Here is a 25,736-nt window from a genome sequence, read left to right on the forward strand (position 1 = left end):
CCCGCTCAGCACGCATGCGCGACATTTCAAAATGGAAACAGTTGTTACTGCCAAACAACTACATTCCAAAGGATACTTCATGGCAAGCATTGATCTTAAAGATGTTTACTATTTAGTACCATTCACAAGGATCATCGCAGATACCTGAAATTTACCTGGATGGGGCAGCTATAGCAGTTTAAAGCGATGGATAAATGGTAGGCAAGACCATGGAATTGACTATGTTAGCTGTGTCAGCTACAAAACAGTTATTCGAAACCCTAAGTTTAAGCATCCACAATCATGGACTACTTGGGCTTCACAATTAATTCAGTCTACGTGACTGTAACATTGCCAAGAGACAAAATAGTTGAATTGGCACAATCATGCAACAATTTAATGGTCAACAAACTACCAACTACTCAACAAGTAACAGAGTAATTGGAAAAATGGTAGCAGCATTTTCCGGCTACATAATTCGGACCTTTGCACCAAAAACAACATACAGGTCATTATGATCGTGTCATGAAGTTACCCACTGAAGCAATATCAAAACTACAGTGGTGGGCAAAAAACGTTTGGCATAGTTTACAGCCCTATTGTCATCACTAACCCTATGTTAGTTATCCAAACAGATGCCAGTGCTCAAGGCTGGGGAGCAACTAACTCTATATCTAGCACAGGTAATAGATGGACTAACCCGGAGTCATCATTACCACTTACACTGGGCATTAATTATCTAGAGATGGGTGACTTTTATGGTTTAAAGCATATGCACAAATATGCATCACTTGCATGTACGGTTACAAATAGATAAATACTACGGTGGTGGCCTACATTAACCATATGGACGGCATAAAATCGGTATCATGCGACAAGTTGGTCAACACAATTTTGCAATGGTGAGTCGAAAGACATATTTGACTATCAGCAACTTACCTGCCAGGTAAGCTAAATGCAGTGGCAGACACCAGGCCACGTAAATTTAATGACAACATCGAATGGATGTTAAAACCCCCCAAAAAAAAAAAAAAAAAGTTATCAAGCAATATGGCACACCAGATATCGATTTATTTGCATCCAGGCTAAATCACCAGGTACCTATGTATGTCGCTTGGGAACCAGACCTGGGGCAGCAGCGGTAGATGCGTTCGCGCTGGATTGGGGAAATTCTTCTTCTATGCATTTCCTCCCTTCTGCCTCATCAGTCGGGGACTACGCACAATACAAATGGACTCTGCTTCAGGTATTTTTATAGTACCCGACTGGCCTACGCAGCCATGGTTCCCAATACTCCATGACATGGTTGTTGAAACTCCGATGGTATTCCCCAGTGACCCAGAATTATTAACACCCAGTGTCGGGCACAAGCCACCCGTGCCATGAAAAAATAAACCTCCTGGGTTGCAGATTCTGCACAAACCACTTCTGGGACTGGGATTATCAGAACAAACCGTCGACACCATGTCAGCATCCCTCCGAACATCCACTAAAAAACAGCACTTGTCCAGCATCAAAAAATGGGAGAAGTACTGCTTGGATACAGGGACCACCTACTCAACCGCTACAGTTACCAACGTACTGGAATTCCTGGCGAACCTTCACCATGATGAAGGACTCAGCTACAGAGCCATCAACACAGCTAGAAGTGCCCTGCCTGTCTATTTAAAACCAGCTCCAGGACAACAGGCCATGGGGTCCCACTCGCTGGTGGTCAAACTAATCAAGGGTATTTACAACTCTAACCCCCTAGACCAAGGTACACCCATACATGGGATGTCAGTGTGGTCCTGACATACCTCAGGGGATGGCCACCAGCCAGATCCCTCAACCTGGAACAATCTATGCTCAAAACACTCATGTTGATGGCACTTGTATCTGCACAGAGGGTCCAGTCACTACACCTATTGCGACTGGACACCATGCTCACAGCTCCAGACCAGATCTCTGTCGTTATCCAGGGAATGATCAAACAGAGCAGACCAGGAACACCTAATCCAGTCGTGGAATTCCGGGCTTACCCGCCAGAAACACGGTTATGTGCCATGACCCTACTATCCTACATAGACACAACCAAAATATTCGAGGGAGATGAAAAGCCTTGTGGGTCAGTCATAAAAAACCTTATGGTCGGGTGACGAGCCAAACCATTTCGAGATGGCTCAAGCAGGTGCTAAAAGCTGCTGGGATAAAAAGTAACATGTACAAATTTCATTCCACCAGGGCAGCATCCACGTCGACGGCTAAAAGAATGGACGTGCCTATAGACCACATCCTGGCTACAGCAGGATGGTGGGGTGAAAGACCGTTCAGAAAATTTTATAATAAGCCGTTGGCAAAACCTGTTTTAGTTGCAGGAAAGATTTTACAGACTGCAAATATTTAATTTAAGCCCAAGGGAGCAATTTAATTTCTTTGTTGTTATTGTTAAAAAATACCATTGTGTTTTTCTACAAACAGATTCATTGGTTGATTACGATAACACACTTCCTCCCTCAAAGACTTCGGCAGTGATGTAGTAATAACTGTTACATGGTTTGAAATCACAGAGCTTTGAAATCTTCACGGAATCACTCACGTGACTCCGAAGTAAAATAGTCGAAGATCATCCGAATGACCATGCAGGATTCAGCCGTGTCCATAAGGCAAGCCACTCCCACTCAACTCCGTCTACACCATGCTATCTCGGAAAGTAGCGAACATAATAGTAAGATTAAACGAGAACTCACCAGTTTGAAGTTTGATCTGTATTTTATGAGGAGTTACGATGAGAGATTACGTGCCCTCCGCTCCCACCCTCAATAGTATGGGTCAAATTCATAAACTGATGTCTCCTTGTCTTTACTATGTTTACTTCAATAACTGTGTCTATCTGTGATTCCACACCGCTGCTTTGAAGTATGCCACGCATGTGTGCTGAGCGGGTTCTTCACGTAATCCCTCATCGTAACTCCTCATAAAATACAGATCAAACTTCAAACTGGTAAGTTCTCGTTTAATCTTACTATTATGTTCGCTACTTTCCGAGATAGCATGGTGTAGACGGAGTTGAGGTGGAGTGGCTTGCCTTATGGACACGGCTGAATCCTGCGTGGTCATTCGGATGATCTTCGAGTGTGGATCAGCCCATGGAATTATGATATTAGAATCATGAGTGAAGGATCGGATGTGTAGCTTAATATAGAAATGTAACAGAGGGAAAGTAAGAGAGGTTATGGGGGGGGGGGTGGGGGCTGGCTGATGACAACACTGCTGATTAGAGTTTAGAGAGGGGTTAGTTTAGAGATATAGCATGGATACAGGCCATTCGGCCCATTGAGTCCATGCCGACCATCGATCACCCATAAATTAGTTCCATGTTATCCCACTTCCTACACTACATCATGGACAATTCACAGAAGCTAATCAACCTGTAAGTGTTTGGAATGGGGGAGGAAACCTGAACACCTGGAGAAATCCCACATGGTTACAGGGAGAACGCACAAACTCCACATCTGTAGACAGGATCGAATACAGGTCATTGACAGGGCTCTACCGCTGCACCACTGTATCACCCAGGGAAAGCTTTGATGTAGTATGCAGAGAGGATATCCTGGAAGGATTGCCCAACTAAACTAGAATTGAGGCATAAGAGAGTGGCTATTACATTGCTGAGGTTATACCATCGGCCTCCCAATAAGCAGTGAGAATTTGGGGAGGAGATGTTAACAAATCAGAAATATGCAAAAGCAAAAGGGTTATAGTAGTGGGAAATATTAACTTTCCCAACATCAACTGAGATTGCCTCAGAAATGGGGCTTAGACACAGCGGAATTTATCAAATACATCCAAGATGTGTTGATACCTCTATCAGAGAAGGGGCTTACCGACCACAGATGTCAGACTCACTGGTCGACAGTTCTTAGGCATTTCCTTGTAGCCCTTCTTAAATAGAGGCATAACACATGTAACCCTCCAGTCTGCCAGCTCCTCATCCGTGCCTAATGATGATCCATACTTCTCAACCAGGGTTCCTGCAATTTCTTCTCTTGCCTCAATCCCAGATTTATCCATCTTCATCAACCTTAGGGGATCCTTGACTATAATACAGATTCTCTTCATTGCATCCCCATTAACTCCCCCAAGTTCCCCAGTCATCTAGTCTTTCTCTATGGTAAAACGAGAAATACTCATTGAGGACCTTGCCCACCCTGTGGCTCCACAGAGATTACAGCGTTGGTTTCTGAGGGGCCTCTCTAGTTACCTTCTTTCCCACAATGTACTTATAAAATTACTTTGAATTTTTCTTTCCAAAATTGGAATAATTCTATTATTCAGAGAAGTAACTTAAACAAAAGTGAACTTCAGCTGACTTAAGGTAGAGTGATGGAATGCATTTATGAGAATCATAGTGTTCAAGATAAATGTTCTCACACAGAAAAAATATAGGATTGGCAAACATGTGCGCAAAGGCCAAGGAAAAACAGAAAAGGAAACTCAAAGCAAACAGCCTACAAGGGCATAAAAAATGAAAAAATAAATGAAGTGAAATTGGAAAACAAAGATGGTATGAAAAATTCTGGCAAGTAAAAATGAAGGACAATCTGAAGATGTAGTTTTAGAAGTAGTAGTTTAGTTTATTATTGTCATGTGTACCGAGGTACAGTGAAAAGCATTTTTGAGGCGTTCTATCCAGTCAGTGAAAATGCTATACATGATTACAATCAAACCGTCCACAGTGTACAGACACAGGATATAGGAAATAACGTTTACTGCAAGATACGGTCCTGTATAATCCGATTAAAGATAGCCCGAGTGTCACCAATGTGGCAGATGGTAGTTTAGGATCATTCTCTAGTTGGTGATAGGATGGTTCAGTTTCCTGAAACAGCTGGGAAGAAACTGTCCCTGAATCTGGGGGTTTGCGTTTTTGTACCTCTTGCCTGATGGGAGAGGGCAGAAATGGGAGTGACCGGGATGTGACTTGTCCTAGATTATGTTAGTGGCCTTGCCGAGGCAGTGCAAAGTGTAAACGGAGTCAATGAAAGGGAGGTTGGTTTGCGTGATGGTCTGGGCTACATCAACAATTCTGTCCAATTTCTTGCACCCTTGGATGGAGTTGTTCCAAAACCATGATGTGATACATCCGATAAAATGCTTTCTACAGCGCATCTGTAGAAGGTGGAGAGAATTCTTGGGGACATGCCGAACTTCCTAAGCCTTCTAAGGAAGTTGAGGCATTGGTGTGCTTTCTTGGCCATTGCTTCGATATGGCTGGTCCAGGACAAGTTGCTGGTGATATTTATTCATAAGAACTTATAGATTTCAACCATCTCTGCTTCAGCACTGTCAATGTATACTGTATGAGTATCGATTCCTGAAATCGATCATAATCTCCTTTGTCTTGCTGTCATTGAGAGGCAGGTTGTCTTGGCACCAGGTTAGGAGGTTCTCAATATCCTTTCTGTACTCGGTCTTGTCATTATTTGATATCCCACACACTACAATGGTGTCATCTGCAATTTAATTTTACAATTCTGCGAACCCTAAGGGGTTCAAATGAAATTTTGTTTCTGCAGTCATACACACAAAAAAGAACCAAGACACAACACAATTTACACAAACATCCATCACAGCGCATCTCCTCCTCGCTGTGATGGAAGGCAAAAACTTATCTCTCCCCTGCACTTCCCATTCCCCTCCCGATGTCAGAGTCAAAGTTAAAGCCCCCGGTGGGCGATGGCAATTGTCCCGCGGCCATTAACGCCGCGCCGGGTGATGCAAGGCCACGCACCGGGTCTTGGTGTTGGAGCACCGGGCGGGCGCTGGCAAAGTCCCGCAGCCATTCCAAGCCGCGCGGGGCGGTGATGTAAGGCCCCGCTCCAGGAACTCTTCAACCCCGCAACTCGGGCGGGTGAAGTCGCCGTTGGGGAAGCCCCAAAAAGCGGTCCCCCAGCAGGGATCCGCGGGCTCCCGGTGTTCCCATCTGCCAGACCTGCGGTAAGCCTCCGAATCCCCGAGGTCGGGTCGCAGCAGCGAGCCACCACCGCTCCTCCCGCTCCGGACTCGGCCAGCTCCGCGATGGTGAGTAGGTCTGCCGGCTCCGCGACTGGAGCCCCAGGTCGTTCCTGCTGGAGGCCGCTCCACGGTGCAGCCCCAACGACAACGGAGACCCGACAGGGAAAAGGTCGGGTATTAGAGGGTTTAGCATCATTGAAAGTGGAAAACCCATCCAGGTGTAATGTCAACTCTCTTTCATTCTATACTGATGCCATTGGATCTGCTGAATATTTCTAATATTCCTTTTTTTTTAAGATATTTCTACACATAATTATCCAAATGTTCCACCACCTCCAACGGGATCCAACCACTAGACACATTTTCCCCATCTCCACCCCTTTCCGCCTTCCGCAGAGATCATTCCCTCCGCAACTCCCTGGTTAACATCCCTTCCCACCCACACCACCCCCTCCCCAGGTACCTTCCCCTGAAAACGCAGGAAAATGCAACACCAGTCTCTGTCCAGGGACTCGACTCTGTCCAGGGACAGTCCCTTCAGGTTAGGCAGAGGTTCATTTGCACCTCCTCCAACCTCATCGGCTGTATCCGGTGTTCAAAATGTGGATTCTTATACATCAGCGGGACCAAACGTTGACTGGGCGATCGTTTCATGGAACACCTTCGTCAAACCCACCTGATCCCCCGGTTGCCGGACATTTTAATTCCCATTCCTACATTGACCTTGCTGTCCTAGGTCTCCTCCATTATCAGAATGAGGATAAACACAAATTGGAGGAACAGCATCTCATATTTTGCTTGGGCAGCTTACGGCCCAGTGTTATAGAAACAGAGAAATGGGTGCAGGTACTGTAGGCCATTCAGCACTTCCACCCAGCACCGCCATTCAATACGGTCACGGTTGATCATCTAAAATTAGTACCCCGTTCCTGCTTTGTCACCATATCCCTCGATTCCTTTAGCCCCAAGAGCTAAATCTAACTCTCTCTTGAAAACATCCAGTGAATTGGCCTCCACTGCCTTCTGTGGCAGAGAATCCCACAGATTTACAACTCCCTGTTTGAAGACGTTTTTCCTCATCTCAGTCCTAAATGGATTACCCCTTATTCTTAAACTGTGACCCCTGGTTCTGGACTCCCCCAACATAGGAAACATTTTCCTGCATCTGGTCTGTCCAATCCTTTAAGAATTGAATATGTTTCTATAAGATCCTCTCTCATCCTTCTAAATTCCAGTGAATACAAGCCCAGTCGACCCATTCTTTCATCATATGTCTGTCCCGCCATCCCGGGAATTAATCTGGTGAACCTACGCTGCACTCCCTCAATAGCAATAGTGTCCTTCCTCAAATTAGGAGACCAAAATTGCACACAATATTCCAGGTGCAGTCTCACCAGGGCCCTGTACAACTGCAGTAGGACCTCCTTGCTCCTAAACTCAAAACCTCTCGCAACGAAGACCAACACACCATTTGCTTTCTTCACTGCCTGCTGTACCTGTATGCTTACTTTCAGTGACTGATGTACAAGCACACCCAGAACTTGTTGCACCTCCCCGTTTCCTAACCTGACACCATTCAAATAATAATCCGCCTTCCTGTTCTTGCCACCAAAGTGGATAACCTCATATTTATCCACATTATACTGCGTCTGCCATCATCTGCCCAATCACCCAACCTATCCAGGTCACCCTGCAACCTCATATCATCCTCATCACAGCTCACACTGCCACCCTTCTTTGTGTCATCCGCAAACTTAAAGATGTCACATTTAATTCTCTTGTCTAAATCGTTAATAAATATTGTAAATAACTGGGGTCCCAGCACCGAGCCTTGTGGCACCCCACTAGTCATTGCCTGCCATTCTGAAAAGGACCCATTAATTCCTATTCTTTGCTTCCTGTCTGCCAACCAGTTCTCCATCCATGTCAATACCCTACCCCAATACCATGTGCTCTAATTTTGCACACTAATCTCTTGTGTGGGACCTTGTCAAAGGCTTTTTGAAAGTCCAGATACACCACATCCACTGGTTCTCCCTTATCCATTCTACTTGTTACATCCTCAAAAAATTCCAGAAGAATAGCCAAGAATGATTTCCCTTTCATAAATCCATGCTGACTTTGAACAATCCTGTCACTGCCTTCCAACTAAGCTGTTATAACATCTTTAATAACTGTCTCAAGCATCTTCCCCACTACCGATGTAAAACTAACTGGTCTATAATTCCGTTTTCTCTCTCCCTCCCATCTTAAAAAGTGGGGTTATCCTCCAGTCCACAAGAATTTGTGGATATTGATATGAATATTGTGGATATGAATATTGATTTCCCTCACCAGATAGCCCCAGCATTCCCTCTCTCTATCCCTCCCCCACCCAAGTCGCACTAGCTTCTCATTTTCGCCCTATAAACAGCCTGTTTCCTTTATCATTGTTACTTTTTTGCATATCTTTTATGAAATTGTTCTTTATCTCTCCACATCACCTATATCTCTTATTTCCCTTATCCCTAACCAGTCTGAAGAAGGGTCTTGACCCGAAACGTCACCCATTCCTTCTCTCCAGAGATGCTGCCTGTCCCCGCTGAGTTACTCCAGCTTTTTGTGTCTATCTTCCATGCTGTTATAATTGTTAAAGGAGTAAATTTGCCGAGGCTCCAATACCATTTTTCATCTTCAGCAACCATAGTGATGCCATAAGATTGGAAGACTGTTACTTTAAATTTAAAAGTAAATGAAAAAACAAAATTAATTTGCTGGGTAAATTATTGGGAAAGTTGATGGGTAAATTGACTAATCCTGATAGGCAGGTTAAGAAAAAAAGTTCATTGAATTCAAGGAAATGGCAAATTAGATCCAGAAGTGGCAGCAAACAAAGGAAACTAATTGTGTTGGGAGGGACTGCTGGTTTAAATCGCAGGCAAAAAAGCTAGATTAACTCATTGGGTCAGGCAGCATCTCTGGATAAAAGGAAAATGTGCTGTTTTGGGTCGAGACCCTTCTGCAGACTAAGTCAGAGGAAAGGGGAACAAGAGATATAGACAGTACTTAGGACAAATAAATGGAAGATACGCAAAAAGCAATGATAATCAAGGGAAGGTAGAGCCCACAATGGTCCATAGCTGTCTGGGGGATAAGTGATAACGAGTTATACAGTGGACTCGGGTGGGGGAGAGATAGAGAAAGAAGGGGTGCAAGGGCTACTTAGTTAGAGATATCAATATTCATACTGCTGGGTTTTAAGCTGCCCAAGTGAAATATAAAGTGCTGTTCCTCCAATTTATGTTGATCGGAAGAGGCCTGGGACAGAAAGGCCAATAAGGAAATGGGAAGGGGAGTTAAAGTATTTGGTAATCCGGAGAACACGTCGGCCGACGTGGACTGAGCGAAGATGTTCAGCGAAACTATCGCCAAGTCTGTGCTTAGTCTAGCTGATTTATAGAAATCCACACCTGGAACAGCGGATACGGTAGATGAGGTTGGAGGTGCAAGTGAACCTCTGCCTCACCTGAAAGGACTGTCGGGGTCCCTGGACAGAGTCAAGGCAGGAGGTATAGGGACAGGTGTTGCATCTCCTGCAGTTGTAGGGGAAGGTACCTGGGGAGGGGGTGGTTTGGTTTGGGTGGGTAGGGATGAATTAACCTGGGAATCTCTGGGGCAAGCTTAAAGGGGTGGAAATGGGAAGATGTGGCTAGTGATGGGATCCTGTTGGATGTAGCGAAAATGTCGGAGGATGATGTGCTGTATGCGAAGGCTAATGGGTTGAAAGTTGAGGACTAGGGGGACTCTGCCCCTGTTGTGACTGGGGGGAGGGGGAGCAAGAGCAGAGCTGCGAGGTAATGGGGAGTCATATGTGAGGATCTCATCTGTGATAGAAGAGGGGAACCTCAGTTCCCTAAAGAATGAGGACATCTCGGATGTCCTGGTTTGAAACATCTCATCTTGGGAGCAGATGTGGCGTAGACGGGGGAATTGGGAGCAGGGGTGTTTAAATTTAAGGCATTTACCAATGGGTTTCGCAGGCCTCTGTTCTTGGACCTTTGTTCCTTTGACATCTGAACCCAAATGTGCAGGGAATGATAAGAACATTTGCAAAAAATACACAATTGGCAGTGGACTTGAAAGGAAGAAAAGCTTTAGATTGCACAGAGAGACTAGAAGAGCTGTCCAGTTGGACTGAAATTGTCAAATGCAATTTAATTCAGAAGTATGAAGTATTGGATTTGAGGAAATGCAAGGCAAGGGAATATATAAGTGACAGGAAATTAAATGGCATGGAGGAACTCAAAACCTTTTAAGTACACACTCACGGGTCCCTGAAAATAGCACAGAAGGTGAATGTATAAATACCATTAATAAGCTTTTTTCAAAATTTATCAAGGCACAAAATAAGATCAGTGCAGTAATACTAGAACTGTATACAACACTAGCTGGGTACAACTTAAGTACTGCATACAGTTTTGGTCACTACATAACAGAAGAGATGTAATTAGCTTGGAAGGAGTAAAAAAAAATGTATAATGCCGTGACTGGATAATTGCAGCTATGAAGAAAATTTGAATAAACATAGGTTGTGTTTGGAGCTAAGGCTGCGGGAAGGCTTAATCTGAGGTACAGAATTATGAGAGCCCTATGTGGAGGAAACAGAAAGGATTATTTCCTTTAACAAAAAGAGAAATGGTACAGGGGAGAGATTTAAAGTAATTGATAAACAATTTAATTGAAAGGTAGCTGCAGTCTGGAGCTCACTGCTGTTGAATCTGGTAGAGCCAGTAAAGATTTAAAGGGCTAAGGACCTAGCCCTGAAGGTTAGAGTAGATAGCTCTCTTTAATCGACTGACATCTATTATAAACCTAGATTCCCACAGCTATCTAAACTACACTTCCTCCCACCCTGACTCTTGCAAAGACTCTTTCTGCTACTCCCAATTCCTCCGTCTACGCTGCCTCTGCGCCCAAGATGAAGTGTTCCATACCAGGACACCCGAGATGTCCTCATTCTTTATGGATCAGGGGTTCCCCTCCTCCATCATAGATGAGGCCTTCACAAGGGTCTCCTCAGTATCCCACAGCTATACCCTTGTTGTCCCCCAGTCATAACAGGGGCAGAGTCCCCCCTAGTCCTCACCTTTCATCCCATCCGCTGTTGCATACAGCACATAATCCTCTGACTTTTTTGCCACCTCCAACAGGATCCCATCACTAACTACATCTTCCCATCTCCACCCCTTTCCGAAGAGACCGTTCCCTCCGCAACTTCCTGGTTAACATCCCTTCCCACCCAAACCACCTCCTCCCCAGGTACGTTCCCCTACAACTGCAGGAGATGCAACACCTGTCCCTATTCCTTCTCTCTGGACTCCATCCAGGGATCCAGACAGTCCTTTCAGGTGAGGCTAAGGTTCACTTACACCTCCTCCAACCTTATGTAATGTATCCACTGTTCCAGGTGTGGACTCATATATATTAGCGAGACCAAGTGCTGGCTCAGCAATCGTTTCGTTGAACACCTCTGCTCAGTCCACCTAAATGTACATGATCTCCCAGTTGTTAAACACTATCTCTCCCTCCCATACTGACACTTCCGTCCTGGGCCTTCTCCACTGTCCAAGTGAGGCCCAATGCAAATTGGAGGAACAGCACCTTATATTTTGCTTGGGCAGCTTACAACCCAGTGGTATAAATATTGACTTCTCACACTTCAAGTAACCCTTGCTTTCCCTCTTTCTCTCACTCTCTCCAGCTCTCCCCCCACATAGTTCTCCGACCAATCAGACTACCCTCCAGATTAAATTTGATCTTTGTATGCTTTGTTGACAATTATCTATTCTACATTTTCCTTTATCTTTGTCCTCTTTGTCTCATATTCACATCTTACCTTTCCATATCTGTCTCCCTCTCCCGACTGTCTGAAGAAGGGTTTCGACCCGAAACATCACCCATTCCTTCTATCCAGAGATGCTGCCTGTCCCACTGAGTTTCTCCAGCATTATGTGACTCTCTTTAATCAATACAGATAACAATGGGCCAAGTGGTCTCCTGAAATATTGTACATATTCTGTGATGAAGATTGATAAGGTTGTTGTAGGTCAATCAATATAATGTCAGGAAATCACAGTAGACCTTTAGATAGTTTCCAAAGGCACAACCATCTTCAGCTGTTTCGTTAATAACCTGCCTTTCACCTCAAGATCAGTCGAGGGAAATAAACAAAAAACGCTGATTGTACATGATCCATCTATTTATAACTTCCCCAAATTAGCAATTCATATGTACCCACATGTATGCAACATTTTGCCATGAGCTCAAGGAACATTTGTGATAAACAAGGTCTCTGGAATAACTGGCTCAAGCAGAGAGTCTAACTCCATACATTGATATTTGGTGGCATTCCCATTGCAGATTCTCCTGGCAACAATCTCCTGGGGCTTACTGGAGCAGCCCCAAATCCCTGTGGCTATGAGACTAGATCAGAGGCAGGGTATCCTGTGGCAATTGACTCACCTGACATCCTAAAGCCTTTCCACCATCAACAATACGCAAGGGGTATGAGTATAACTTGGTTTCCATTTACCTGAATGAGGGCAGCTGACATCTTCAAGACAAAAGCAATCCGTCTACAGTGCAACACCCAACTACAACAATATATCCAAACCCACAACCTTTTCTATTGAACACAACAATTACACTGAGGTACATAGGAACATTGCTCTTTGCAGGTTCTCTCAAGCTCTCCCTTGGAAATATCACAATTGCTTCATCTACCTTAGTCTAATTCCTGGAACTCCCTACCCAACAGTTTAGTGGGAGTATCTTCATCAGCAGCTCTGCAGCAGTTTAAGGTGGTAGTTCACCACCTTTTTTGGGAGCAATTACAAATAGGCAATAAATGAAGGCCTCAGCAGTGACTCCTGCATTCCAAAAAGACTGATCTTCTGATCAGGAACTATTGAACATCTTACCACTTAACCATAACTTCTTACTAATGTGTAGTTATTTAACAAACTGAAGTCAAGTTCAAATTTATTTGTCACATGCACCAGTGAAATGTAAAATAGTATTGTAGAAAATACATAAAATAGTATTGCAGAAAAAACCAAGAGAAGCGACATATATTGAGGCCAGGAGTCTCTCAATTTCCTCCCTCGTTCACACATCGTTGAAGTTGGGAACAATCGTCCACAAATTAAGTTTCAGCTGAATCAAGGAGAACAAAACAGGGTCCCAGGGAAAGATGAACCAAACATTCAAATGATCATTATCATTGCTGGAGGCGCGCAGCGGCTCAGGCAACATCTGTGGAGGGAATGGAAAGGCCCTTCCTCAGTCTGATTTAATTCGATCTCATTTAATTTATCTTCCCACTCTGTCGAAGACAGCATTTGTTCTCAATCATCAAGTTTGTGTGGTCACTGGTCCATTGCTTGCTACTGGGGGAAACACCTTAACAAAGTACAGCACAGCTGCTGCAATTTGAGATACACCATGGACAATTAAACGGATATTTAACTCGAAAGACAGCGTCATACAGAATCAAACAAAATACATGGACCTGACAGATATGTTAATATTTGTATTCAACATTTATTTCAGATATTCCATACAATAAGGATCTAAGTTATGACTGAAGTAATATTAAAGAAATGATTTTCCAGACCATTCCTCATGAAATAGTCAGAGATAGGGCACTGCAATGAGGAACAAGGAATTACGGAGGTGACAGAATGCAAGACAGGAGGAAAACAATCTAATTGTTTAGAACTAGATATTGTTTAGGACTTGGGAATCAGTGCAACTCAGTGAGAATACGATTGACTACCAATAAACATTATGCAGGGACAGATACAAGCGGTACAGACCAATGTTTCCGGTAGAGCACTGGACTAAAAAATTGAATAAGGTATTGTTGAGTGCCTGAACAGCAATTCGGATGTAGTTATGGAAGCAGAAGTGGGTAGTTCTTAGGGAGGTATTGTGATAGATTTCTACGCTCAGGTTAAAATGATAAATGATTTTCCAGACCATTCCTCATGAAATAGTCAGAGATAGGGCACTGCAATGAGGAACAAGGAATTACAGAGGTGACAGAATGCAAGACAGAATATCAGCAGAAGGATTAGCTTTCTCTCTGCAACTCAAAAAGCCATCATTCAACTCTGAGCCATTCAAACTCCAAGAACAATCCGACTGCTCCTCGTTTCCTGCGACACTGTTAATTTATTTTTTTGTTTATAACACCCATTGGATTCTGAGAAAAGTCTCGACCCGAAACGTCACCCATTCCTTCTCTCCAGAGATGCTGCCTGTCCTGTTGAGTTACTCCAGCATTTTGTGTCTACCTTTGTTTAAAACCAGCATCTGCAATTCTTTCAAAATCATTTGATTATTTTGTCACTTAGCTACACAAGTAGTTTACAGTCATCAATTCACACACCAGCAAAGTTTTGTGAAGTGGGAGAATAACCAGTGCAACCATAAGGTGTGTGTGTAAGTAAAATCCATACATCTGCAATATCCATACGTCTGCAATATGAGCAGCGCCTCATATTCCGCTTGGGCAGTTTACACCCCAGCGGCATAAACATTGACTTCTCCAATTTTTGTCTCCTCCCTTCTCAGCTCTCCCTCAGCCCTCTGGCTCCTCCTCTTCCTTACTCCCCCCCCCCCCCCCCCCCCCCCCCACATCAGTCTGAAGGAGGGATTTGGCCAGATTGGCAACAAGAGCTTCTTCACCTGCACATTTTCTATGGTGCTATCAGGAGCATGTTCTGGTAATGCCATTAATTCTATGGTTTACATGGAGATGTCATTTCCAGCTCTGCTGCATTCCCATTTTCAATTACATCTTCAGATTCCACAGGAGAATTTGAAAGAATTTGGTAATTTGTACTAGAAGCCAAGAGATAACTGTATGGATACTGGTACATTAAACTAGTAGAGTATTTATGCAATGAAATTGCAAAAAAAAAACATTGGAAAAACAATATCAGAAATGAGTGTCAAGTGTTTTGTTATCATACAGTGCCCTCCATAATGTTAGGGACAAAGACCCATCATTTATTTATTTGCCTCTGTACTCCACAATTTGGGATTTGTAATTTTTTTTTAAATCACATGTGTTTAAAGTGCTCATTGTCAGGTTTTATTAAAGGGTATTTTTATACATTTTGGTTTCACCATGTAGAAATTACAGCTGTGTTTATACATAGTTCCCCCCATTTCAGGGCACCATAATGTTTGTGACACATGGCTTCACCGGCGTTTGTAATTGCTAAGGTGTGTTTAATTGCCTCCTTAATGCAGGAATAAATCAGCACCTAGTCTTTCGATCACCTTTTTGAAACTTTTATAGCTGTTTATCAGCATGAGGACCAAAGTTGTGCCAATGAAAGTCAAAGAAGCCATTATGAGACTGAGAAACAAGAATAAAACTGTTGGAGACATCAGCCAAACCTTAGGCTTGCCAAAATCAACTGTTTGGAACATCATTAAGAAGATAGAAATCACTGGTGAGCTTACTAATCGCAAAGGGACTGGCAGGCCAAGGAAGACCTCCACAGATGCTGACAGAAGAATTCTCTTTATAATAAAGGAAAACCCCCAAACACCTGTCCGACAGATCATAAATATTCTTCAGGAGTCAGGTGTGGATTTGTATAATGATCACTGTCCGCAGAAGACTTCATCAACAGAAATACAGAGGCTACACTGCAAGATGCAAACTACTGGTTAGCCGCATAAATAGGATGTCCGGGTTACAGTTTGCCAAGAAGTATTTAAAAGAGCAACCACAGTTCTGGAAAAAGGTCTTGTGGTCAGATGAGATGAAGATTAACTCAGATCAGGGTGATGGCAAGAGCAAAGTATGAAGGAGAGAAGGAACTGCCCAAGATCAAAAGCATACCACCTGATCTGTGAAACAAGGTGGTGGGGGTGTTATGGCCTGTGCATGTGTGGCTGCTGAAGGTACTGGCTCACTTATCTTCATTGATGATACAACTGCTGATGGTAGTAGCATGATGAATTCTGAAGTGTATAGACACATCATATGTGCTCAAGTTCAAACGAATGCCTATAAACTCATTGGCCAGCGGTTCATTCTACAGTAAGACAATGATCCCAAATATACTGCTAAAGCAACAAAGGAGTTTTTCAAAGCTAAAAAAAGGTCAATTCTTGAGTGGCCAAGTCAATCACCTGATCTGAACACAATTGAGCATGCCTTTTATATGCTGAAGAGAAAACTGAAGGGACTAGCCTCCAAAACAAGCATGCTAAAGATGGCTGAAATACAGGCCTGGCAGAGCATTACCAGATAAGACACCCAGCAACTGGTGATGTTCATGAACCGCAGACTTCAAGCAGTCATTGCATGCAAAGGATATGCAACAAAATACTAAACATGACTACTTTCATTTAAATGATATTGCTGTGTCCCAAACATTATGGTTGCCTGAAATGGGGATGACTATATATAAACACTGCTGTGATTTCCACATGGTGAAACCCAAATGTATAAAAATAGCTTTTATTAAAATATGACAATGTGCACTTTAACCACATGTGATTTTTTTTTCTATTACAAATCTCAAATTGTTGTCACTGGAGATCCAAGATACTCGCTGGTCCGGCAGTACTTACAAAGAAACAGTTACCCCTTAATTTCAATGACACATCAAAGCACCAAGAGTGTAAAGGAGATGAGGTTGTCTGAAGACAATAAAAAACATGAGTCCTCGTGCCAAATGGCATGTACCCTCTTCACTGACATCTCATTTTACTTGTCGGCATTAGACCTTTCTCCAGTTCTCAAGGGAATCAAAAGTGATTGCCATGGGCACTGACAACACAGCAATGACATTCTTACTTGCAGTAGTTAAATAGGCCTGTAAATCAGGTCCGTAGGAAGCTTTTCAAAAAGGGGGGTGGCATGACAGGATTACAAGAAATTTAATGTGAAATAATGTGCGTGTTGAGCACATCACGAGCGCGAAGCATGAAGTCACTCGATGCCGGGGTCTCAGGGGTTTTAGATGCTCTCTGATGCATTATGAGCCTTATTTTGGAGCATTTCTGCATCAAATTTATGACCAATATTTCAGAAATTAACAGGAATCTGAGGTAGCTTTTTCACACAAAGAGTGGTGGGTGTATGGAACAAGCTGCAAGAGGAGGTAGTTAAGGCTGGGACTATCCTACTGTTTAAGAGATTTGGACACGTACATGGATAGGACAGATTTAGATGGATATGGGCCAAACGCGTGTGAGTGGGACTAGTTTAGAGGGTGGTGAACTGTGGAATTCATTGCCACACTCAGCTGTGGAGGTCAAGTCAATGGACATTTTTCAGGAGGAGATTGACAGATTCTTGATTAATACGGGTGTCAGAGGTAATGGGGAGAAAGCAGGAAAATGGGTTTGAGAGGGAAAGATAGATAGAGTCATAGAGTGATACAGTGTGGAAACAGGCCCTTCAGCCCAGCGTCCCATCTACACTAGTCCCACCTGCCCACGTTTATCCATATCCCTCCAAACCTGTCCTATCCATGTACCTGTCTAACTGTTTCTTAAATTTTGCGATAGTCCCTGCCTCAACTACCTACTCTGGCAGCTTGTTCCATACACCGACCATCCTTTGTGTGAAAAATATACCCCTCCGATTCCTATTAAATCTTTTGCCCTTCACCTTAAATTTATGTTCTCTGCTCCTCGATTCACCTACTCTGAGCAAAAGACTCAACCATATCTATTCAAATCATGATTTTATACACCTCTATTGGATCATCCCTCATCCTCCTGTGCTCCATAAAATAGAGTCCCAGCCTACTCAACCTCTCCCTATAGCGCTGGCCCTCCAGTCCTGGCAACATCCTCGTAAATCTTCACTGTACCCTTTCCAGTTTGATGACATCTTTCCTATAACATGGTGCCCAGAACTGAATACAATACTCTGAATGCGGCCTCACCAACCTCTTAGGCAACTGCAACATGACCTCCCAACTTCTATACTCAGCCTGACCCACTGAGTTACTCCAGCACTCTGTGAAACATCACAGAACAGGGCAAGATTAGCACATTTGCTGATGATACAGGAGTGGATTTGCAAATAGTGCAGATGGTTGTGAATGATTGCAACAGGATCTGGATCAATTAGCCAGGTGGGAAGAGGAATGGTTGATGGTTGCATGTTCCTTGAAGATCGAGTCACAGGTATATCAGGTGGTCAAAAAGTATTTTGGCACTTTGGCCTTCATCAGTCAGAGTATTGAGTATAGAAGTTGGGAGGTCATGTTGCAGTTGTATAAGACGTTGGTGAGACCGCAATTAGAATATTGTGTTCAGTTCTGGGCACCATGTTATAGGAAAGATGTAAAAATGAAAAGAGTACAGAGATCCCCATCCTGGATCAGTCCAATCAGGGTTGTGTCGTCCGCAAACTTGAGAAGCTTGATAGAGGTCTGTGGAGGTGCAGTCATTGGTGTGGCGAGAGGAGAGGAGAGAGGAGAGGATGCATCTTGCGGTGCTCCTATGCTGAGTGTTTATGGGTCCGTGATATGCTTTCCCGTCTCACATGCTGCTTCCTGTCTGTCAGAAAGCTGGTGATCCACCGACAGAGGGGTTCAGGCACAGTCAACTCAGAAATTTGGAGCGTAGTAGCTATGGCACAATGGTGTTGAATGCAGAGCTAAATTCAACAAGCAAAATCCTCGCATAGGTCCCCTGGCGGTCTAGATGCTGGAGGATGAAGTGCAAGCCCAGATTGACTGCGTCATCCACAGATCTATTGGCCTAATATGCAAAATGCAGAGGGTCCAGCAGGGGGGTTGTGATATTTTTCAGCTTGGCCAGCACAAGCCTTTCAAGGGTCTTCATTTTTTCCCCCAAAATGTCTCCATGACTACAGAGGTCAGTGCGACAAGCCTGTAGTCTTTAAGACCAGTAATCCTTGCCTTTTTGGGTACAAGGACAATAGTGGAGACTTTGAAGCAGGCAGTGACAGTACATCTTTGCAGGGACTGAATAAAAATGAGTAATTGGGTGTGAAGTGGTGATTGGTGTGGGTTGGGTGTAGAAGGGCCCAGTCTTTGCAGACTGAGGTCAGGCTGTGAGTGGGTGTGAAGTGTTGGTTGGGATGGGAAAGGGTCCACTCTTTTCATACTGGAGTCTTGCCTTAAGTAGGTGTGAAGTGGTGAATAGGAAGGAATGTCCTATTGTCCAATGATTGTCCAAAGAGTGAGGGGGCTTTCCTCTTATAGCTGGTGATTTCTTGCATGCCCTTCCAAACTGAAGAAGAGTCACTAGCTGAGAACTTGCTCCTCAACTTCTCTGAGTACCTTTCCTTGGCAGCTCTGATTCCTCTTCTCAGCTCTTTATCGATTAGGCTATCTTTTAACTCTTTAACAATTAGGCTATCGGTTTGACGCATATTTGCCCCCTCCTCAGCAGCAACATCATCAACGGACTGCTGCATTACTGCGGACAGATCCATGATGACCCTGAAAACATGCAGATTTTTGTAATATTCAAATTATATTAAAAATATGCTGCAAAAAGAGTCACAAACTTTGGAATTCATATTTTTCAGTATTATTATCAAGGCAAAGAAAGCAATTCCAATTGTTTGATATTATTTGATATTATACATGAGGAAAAAATATAGCTTTAAAACCTACTTCAATTTTACAATCTTATTAAAGATATTCCCCCTTTCCCTCTCCCCTCCCCCAACTCTCTCCCCCTTCCCTTCCTCTCTCTCCCCACTCAGACCCCCCCCCCCCCCCTCTTTCTGGCGGGGGGGGGGGGGCGAAGATGAAGATGGCGTGGGCCGGCGGGGGCGGAAGATGGCTTGGGCCCCAGCGGCGGGGATCAGCGGGGGTGGAGGGGACGGGGGGGAGGTGGCATGGGCGGAAGAAGGTTGGGGCCCCGGCGGCGGGGGGAGGCGAGGGCAGCGGGCCTCACTGCAGCGGCGTCTGGTGTTGCAGTTACAACCGCTCCCTCCCGGCGACGGGAGGAAGGTTTCCTGGTACTGCAATCCTGCGCTAAATACCAGGCGGCTGGAAGAACTCAGCTGGTCAGGCAGCATCTGTGAAGGGAAAGGATCAGTCTGATCGGTCCCAACCCTAAACGTGGTCTCTACTGATGTGTAAGATAAAATAATTTCACTGTGCGTAGGTGCAAGTGACAATAACGTAGCATTGAAGTCATTCCTCTCACAGATGCTGCATGACCGGTGGAATTCCTCCAGCACGTTGCGCTTATATGTTCATGCGCTTTTGTTCACGCATGCCACTTGTTAGGATTCTGTACAATTAACCGCAATATTTAATTTGTGATCCCTTATCAAAAGTGAATAATAATGTACTTACTTCAAAAGATATCCTTGCACACAAATCACTGAAACCCGTTGGGTACAGCCGTTATAATCTTAGTACGTTTTCAGGCTCTTTTTCAATGGTGCCATATATTTGTTGCAGTGCGAAAATAGCAATGAATTCACCAGTCTGAATTCCAAGATGTCAGGTTTGGAGTATCAGGAGAAACTGAGGGCTCTGTCTCTGGTCTCTACAACGAGGGGAACCTTTGAAACAAAGATTCTATAGCGGAGCTATAGGGGAGATAGTGGGAAGATTACTCTTCCGGCGCAGAATTCTGGGAACGATCATCAGAGACTTAAAGAAAGTCTATTTAGAATTTAAACTAGCAGTTAACCTCAGTGTTGTGAATCTACTAATTTTACTCCAACATGCGACAGTGCCAATATTGCTAATGTTTTCTGCAAAGCCAATGAAAAACAATTCAAATGTTTGCTTTATATTACATGTTCAAATTATGTCCACGTGTGTACCAAATCTAATTTTGCTGTAGTTGGACTCCTCGGAGATACATTCACCATTTGCCAACATTAAGCAATAGTTTGGAGCAAGGTGTCGGCAGGCAGTGTTGGAGGAATTAGTGGGAGCAGGCACACGAGGCAGGGAATGGAGGGATATTGATCACGTGGGGGCAAATGTGCACTTTAAATCAAAGATCTAAGATCTTTGCTTTAAATTGGGGTCATTGTCAGTACAGACAATATGATTGGTTAATGGGTTTTGAAGTTGTGTGGTGATGTTTCCAAAAATCCTGAAAACCTTCCACTAATTTGAGTCATCCTTGCAGTGACATTTCACTTCAATTTGTATAACTGTGCTAATGCTAATTAAGGGATCTACTTTTATTTTCACACAAGCTTTTACATTGACAGACACGTTTATTTCTTCTCAAATCAAACTGTTGCCATCTTGCATCCCATCGAGATATACTTGCATCCATGAATGGTATCAACACTGATGTTTGCTGATTTTTATCAGTTTTTGTTTTCACAGTGTTCATTTGCAGTACTCATGTTGATAACTCTTTTTGTAATTTTAATTAATGGATGCATTTAAAATACAATTCCAAGCAATGTCAACATGTGCTGCAAGCGTGAAGATTTTCCAAACAAAAAACCTTTGCCTAAACTAGTTTAATTTAGGAATATAGCCTCGGTTGTTTGTTTCACCTAATCATCAAGTCTGGATATCGTGCACCAGTTTTCATTTGCAGCTTCAAATTCCACAATGTAACATCTTGAATGGCCTGTTTTGGGGCCTACACAATGTAATCACAAAGGCACACTAGCTCCCCCACTTTCTTAGAAGTTTAAAGAGATTCAGTACACCCGCAAATACTCTAGCAAACTTCTCTAGATGTACTGTAAGTTGCATCGTGGCATAGTATGGCACATCCAATGCACCAGAATTAAAGGGGTTGCAAAGTGGACAGCCAGGACCGGATTTACGTATAAACTGGACAAGCTTCAGTTTAGGGCCTCGAGATCAAGGGGGGCCTCGCAGAGCCGGATTTACCACTAGGCTTCATAGGCAGAAGCCTAGGGCCTCGAAATCTAGGGGACCTCCGGCCAAGGCAAGATACCTGCCGTTCAACTCTGGGTGGACCCCCTCTCTATCTCTCTCTCAGTCTCCCCCCGCTATCCGTGTCCGGGGCGCCGGGTCTCCGCTCTCCGCTCGCTCCTCATCCGCCGGCACGGCAGGCCGCCTTGCACATGCGCATTGCTGCGGCCTGCACGTCCTCCCTCTGCACACGCGCACAACCACGGCCCGCACATCATCGGCCGCCCTGCGCATGCGCACTGCCACGGCAACTGGTCGGCGCTGGGCACTTTCTCCCTCGCTTTGAATTGTGGGAAATTTGGCCGCCATTGCTGTCCGGTCGCTGCCTCGCCGCCAGCGCTGAAAACCAACGCAGAATCACTCCCTGACCGTGGATCAGGAGTAACTCTTGCTTCTGGTTTCCTGTTCCTCCATAAATATTCTAAATTGAAATTAAACTGGAGGTGGTAGAGGGCTGAACAATAACAGCCCATTGCATTTTATCTGTTTATTTATTGTGTATATATATGGTCTATGGTATATAAACACACCGAACTTTTAACTCCTGTTTTGTATTATGTTCACATATTCTGTAATGCTGCAGCAAGCAAGAATTACATTGTCCTATCTGGAACACACGACAATAAAGCTCTCTTGACTTGGACTTAAGCAAAAAACGGCTCTTGGGGAAAAAAGAGGTACCTTAAATTTAGTTGCGTCTGGTTGGGTAACTATGGTAGGGTGAAGACTATTCCATGCTTTAATTGTGCGGGGGGACTCCATGGAGCAGCCAGCAACTCAGGATAGAAGAAATTGGGTGACGTTTCGGGTAGAGACCCTTCTTTAGACTCCCTCTGGTTTTAGTGTCTTTAGTTTAATTTAAAGATTCAGCGTGGAAACAGGCCGTTCAGCCCACCGACCACTCGTACACTAGTTCTCTCCCACACATTAGCAGAGTAAGTCAAGAGTCAAAAAGTGTTTTATTCTCTCACGTCCCAGTTAGAACAATGAAATCCTTACTTGCAGCAGCACAACAGAATATGTAAACATAGTACTCTGTAAACAATGTTATAAACAAGAGAACAAAACGGTGTATATTTATATATGAATATATAACTATATTTATATGTGTGTGTGTGTGTGTATATATATATACCCACACACACACAATTTCCCTCCTGGGATTAATAAAGTTCTATCGTATAATATTGTGTGCGTAGGAAGGAAGTGCAGATGCTGGTTTAAACTGAAGATAGACACAAAAAGCTGGAGTAACTCAACAGGTCAGACAGAATCTCTGGACAAAAGGGAAATATTACGTTTCGGGTTGGGTCTGAAATAGGTTCCTGCACACCTTTGGAATGTGGAAGGAAACAAGAGCCCACGGAGAAAACCCATGCGATCAAAGGGAAAAGGAGCAAACTCCATACAGACAGCACCCATATTCAGGATCAATTCCGGGTCTCTGGCACTTTTAGGCAGCAACTTTATGGCCAATGTACAGCCCCATAGTCTTGAACTTAATTAAAACGACAAGTGTGGCAAGGGGGGTGACATGAAAAAGAATGGAAGAGGCGGAGACAGTAGGCTGTGGGAGAGCTGGGAATGAGAGGGGAAGGAGGGAGAAAGCAAGGGCTACCTGAAATTAGAGAAGCCAATGTGCATACCGCTGGGGTGCAAACTACCCAAGCAAATATGAGGTGCTGTTCCTCCAATATGCGGTGGGCCTCACTCTGGCCATGGAGGAGGACAGAAAGGTCAGATTCGGAATGGAAAGGGGAGTTAAAAGTGTTGAGCCACCGGGAGATCAGGTTGGTTATTGCGAACTGAGTGGAGATGTTGTGCGAAGCGATCGCCAAGCCTGCGCTTGATCTCACCAAGGCTGATCATACGCTGAATAATCCAACCACATTTTTGTTTGGAAGTGGAAAGAAATAATAGAAATTGCATTCATTGCAACGTGTAAAAAGAGTTGAGATACTGTATTATAATTTTGCTGCATGTCATTGTGGTATATATCATGTCTTGATTGGTGAATGTGTTTAGTTTGTGGCTTTATTTGAAGCAGAAATAATATGCGAGTGCTTCATTGAGCATAGTTCTGACTGGTAACTACGCACTTCGTCCAAGCAGATTATCGCACGCGTCATGCAAGCCGTCTTAAATGACCACTTAAAATCTCATTTGGCAACTTAAAAAGCTTCAAGGTTGCCCGGCTGACAACAGAGAAAAAAAATTAAGTGAGAACCCTGCAAGGTGTATAATATTTTTGACACTGTCATAGGCCTTTCTTACAACGCACTGTAGCCTCGAAACAACCCTTCTGTAATTTCCCTTGCCCTCCAGAATAAGAGTGTTTTAAGCCAATAACCCGACACTAGCAGTGGCAATAAATAAATAAAGCACAGCTTTCCAGCTCCTTATCTCATTGGCCACGCTCGGCTGTAAATCGGTGTCAATCTGGTGCATCATCTTCCTCTCGTCGTGGAGTTGGGGGATTGGGGGCGGCTCACAAGTGGAACAGCTTAGGGCTCCTCTTCATCTAAATCTGGCCCTGTGGACAGCCTTCTCCATTATGGGCACAGCACCCCTCTCCATCAAAGGCATCTACAGGAGGGATTAGGTGAAGAAGGTGGCATCTACATTCAGTATCCCCACCATTCAGATCATGCCCACTTCTCACTGCTAGCATAGGACAGCAGGTTCAGATGCCTGAAGCCTCACACCATCAGGCTCAGGTACTGCTCCTTCCCTCCAACTATCAGGTTATTGAATCAACCTGCACACCCAAATCCTACCTACCTCAGGAACACTATGTCCACCTCTTGCACTACCATAGACTGATGTTTTGTTGTCCCTAATTGTGTTTTGTGCTTGTTTTTTGTGTTTTTTTTAAAAGGCTTCTTTTGAAATGTTCTATGCAATTTATGTACAATGTGTGTATTTGACTGTGTCCATGTGCCTGTGCTGTTGCTGCAAGATTGTCATTGTATTTATATCTCACGGCACTTCTACCTATGTAGAAGACTTGACTCGACCAAACCAACCATTGATCATATGTTTCTTGTGAATAAGTATTAAAACAAATCAAAATTGCAAAAATGACAAAAAAGTTCTACCACTGCATGTGACACGAGTCCTATGTTGTTATTTGAATTAAGTCCTACATTACTTGTGTTTCGCATAAAATAGCATGTAGTTAACAAGGAAACTACACTTCAGCAGCAGAAGAACACTGCTGTATTCAGGTAGCCTTGTGGTTCAAATTAAATTTGACTCCAGCTGCTGGAGATGAATGATTGTTCTCCAACCCTGTTGCAGCATCATAATCATTGATGGCATTTGATCAAACACAAGCAACTTGGCACTACTTTAATTAGAACAGAGCATGACTCAAAATGTGTTTTTCATCTGTGTAGCACAGACAGGCAAGAATTATTCTATGGGGGAATTTAGAGCAAAACTCAAATAAGAGCAAGCATTGAACAAATTGAATTGGATAACTAAATGGAGTAAAACAAAGTGTCAGAGGAACCTAGCAGGTCACAACATATGTGGACCAAAATGGACAGATGACAATTTGGGTTTGTGACCCTTTTTCAGACTCTCAAAAAGGCTCCTGACCCAAAATATCACATGTTAATTCCCTCCCCAGATGCTGCCTGACACATTGAGTTCCTCTTGCACTTTATTTTTTCCTCATGACTCCAGCAACTGTATTTTCTTGCGTCTCTGGCTAACTAATGGAGGCAGGCGAGGTTTAAATTAAATAAGTTGCGGAGTGGGGCTAGCTGAAGGAGAGTCTTACTGTAGAGAAAGTTAAAGGCACAGCAGGTGAGGAGGGCTGCATGA

General features: G+C 43.8%; 1 protein-coding gene across 1 annotated transcript in view; it reads right to left on the minus strand.

Annotated features, from left to right (window-relative positions):
• LOC116984402 (inner centromere protein-like) overlaps positions 1-20,435 on the minus strand; it is a 41,209-nt gene extending 20,774 nt beyond the window's left edge. The window contains exon 1 of the mRNA XM_033038557.1: positions 20,340-20,435. The gene's annotated coding sequence lies outside the window, so the exon portion shown is untranslated. The remainder of the gene's footprint in view (positions 1-20,339) is intronic.
• Between the last annotated feature and the right edge of the window lie 5,301 nt (positions 20,436-25,736).

The sequence above is a fragment of the Amblyraja radiata genome, chromosome 20, assembly GCF_010909765.2.
Source record: "Amblyraja radiata isolate CabotCenter1 chromosome 20, sAmbRad1.1.pri, whole genome shotgun sequence".
In the NCBI taxonomy this organism is placed as follows: Eukaryota; Metazoa; Chordata; class Chondrichthyes; order Rajiformes; family Rajidae; genus Amblyraja; species Amblyraja radiata.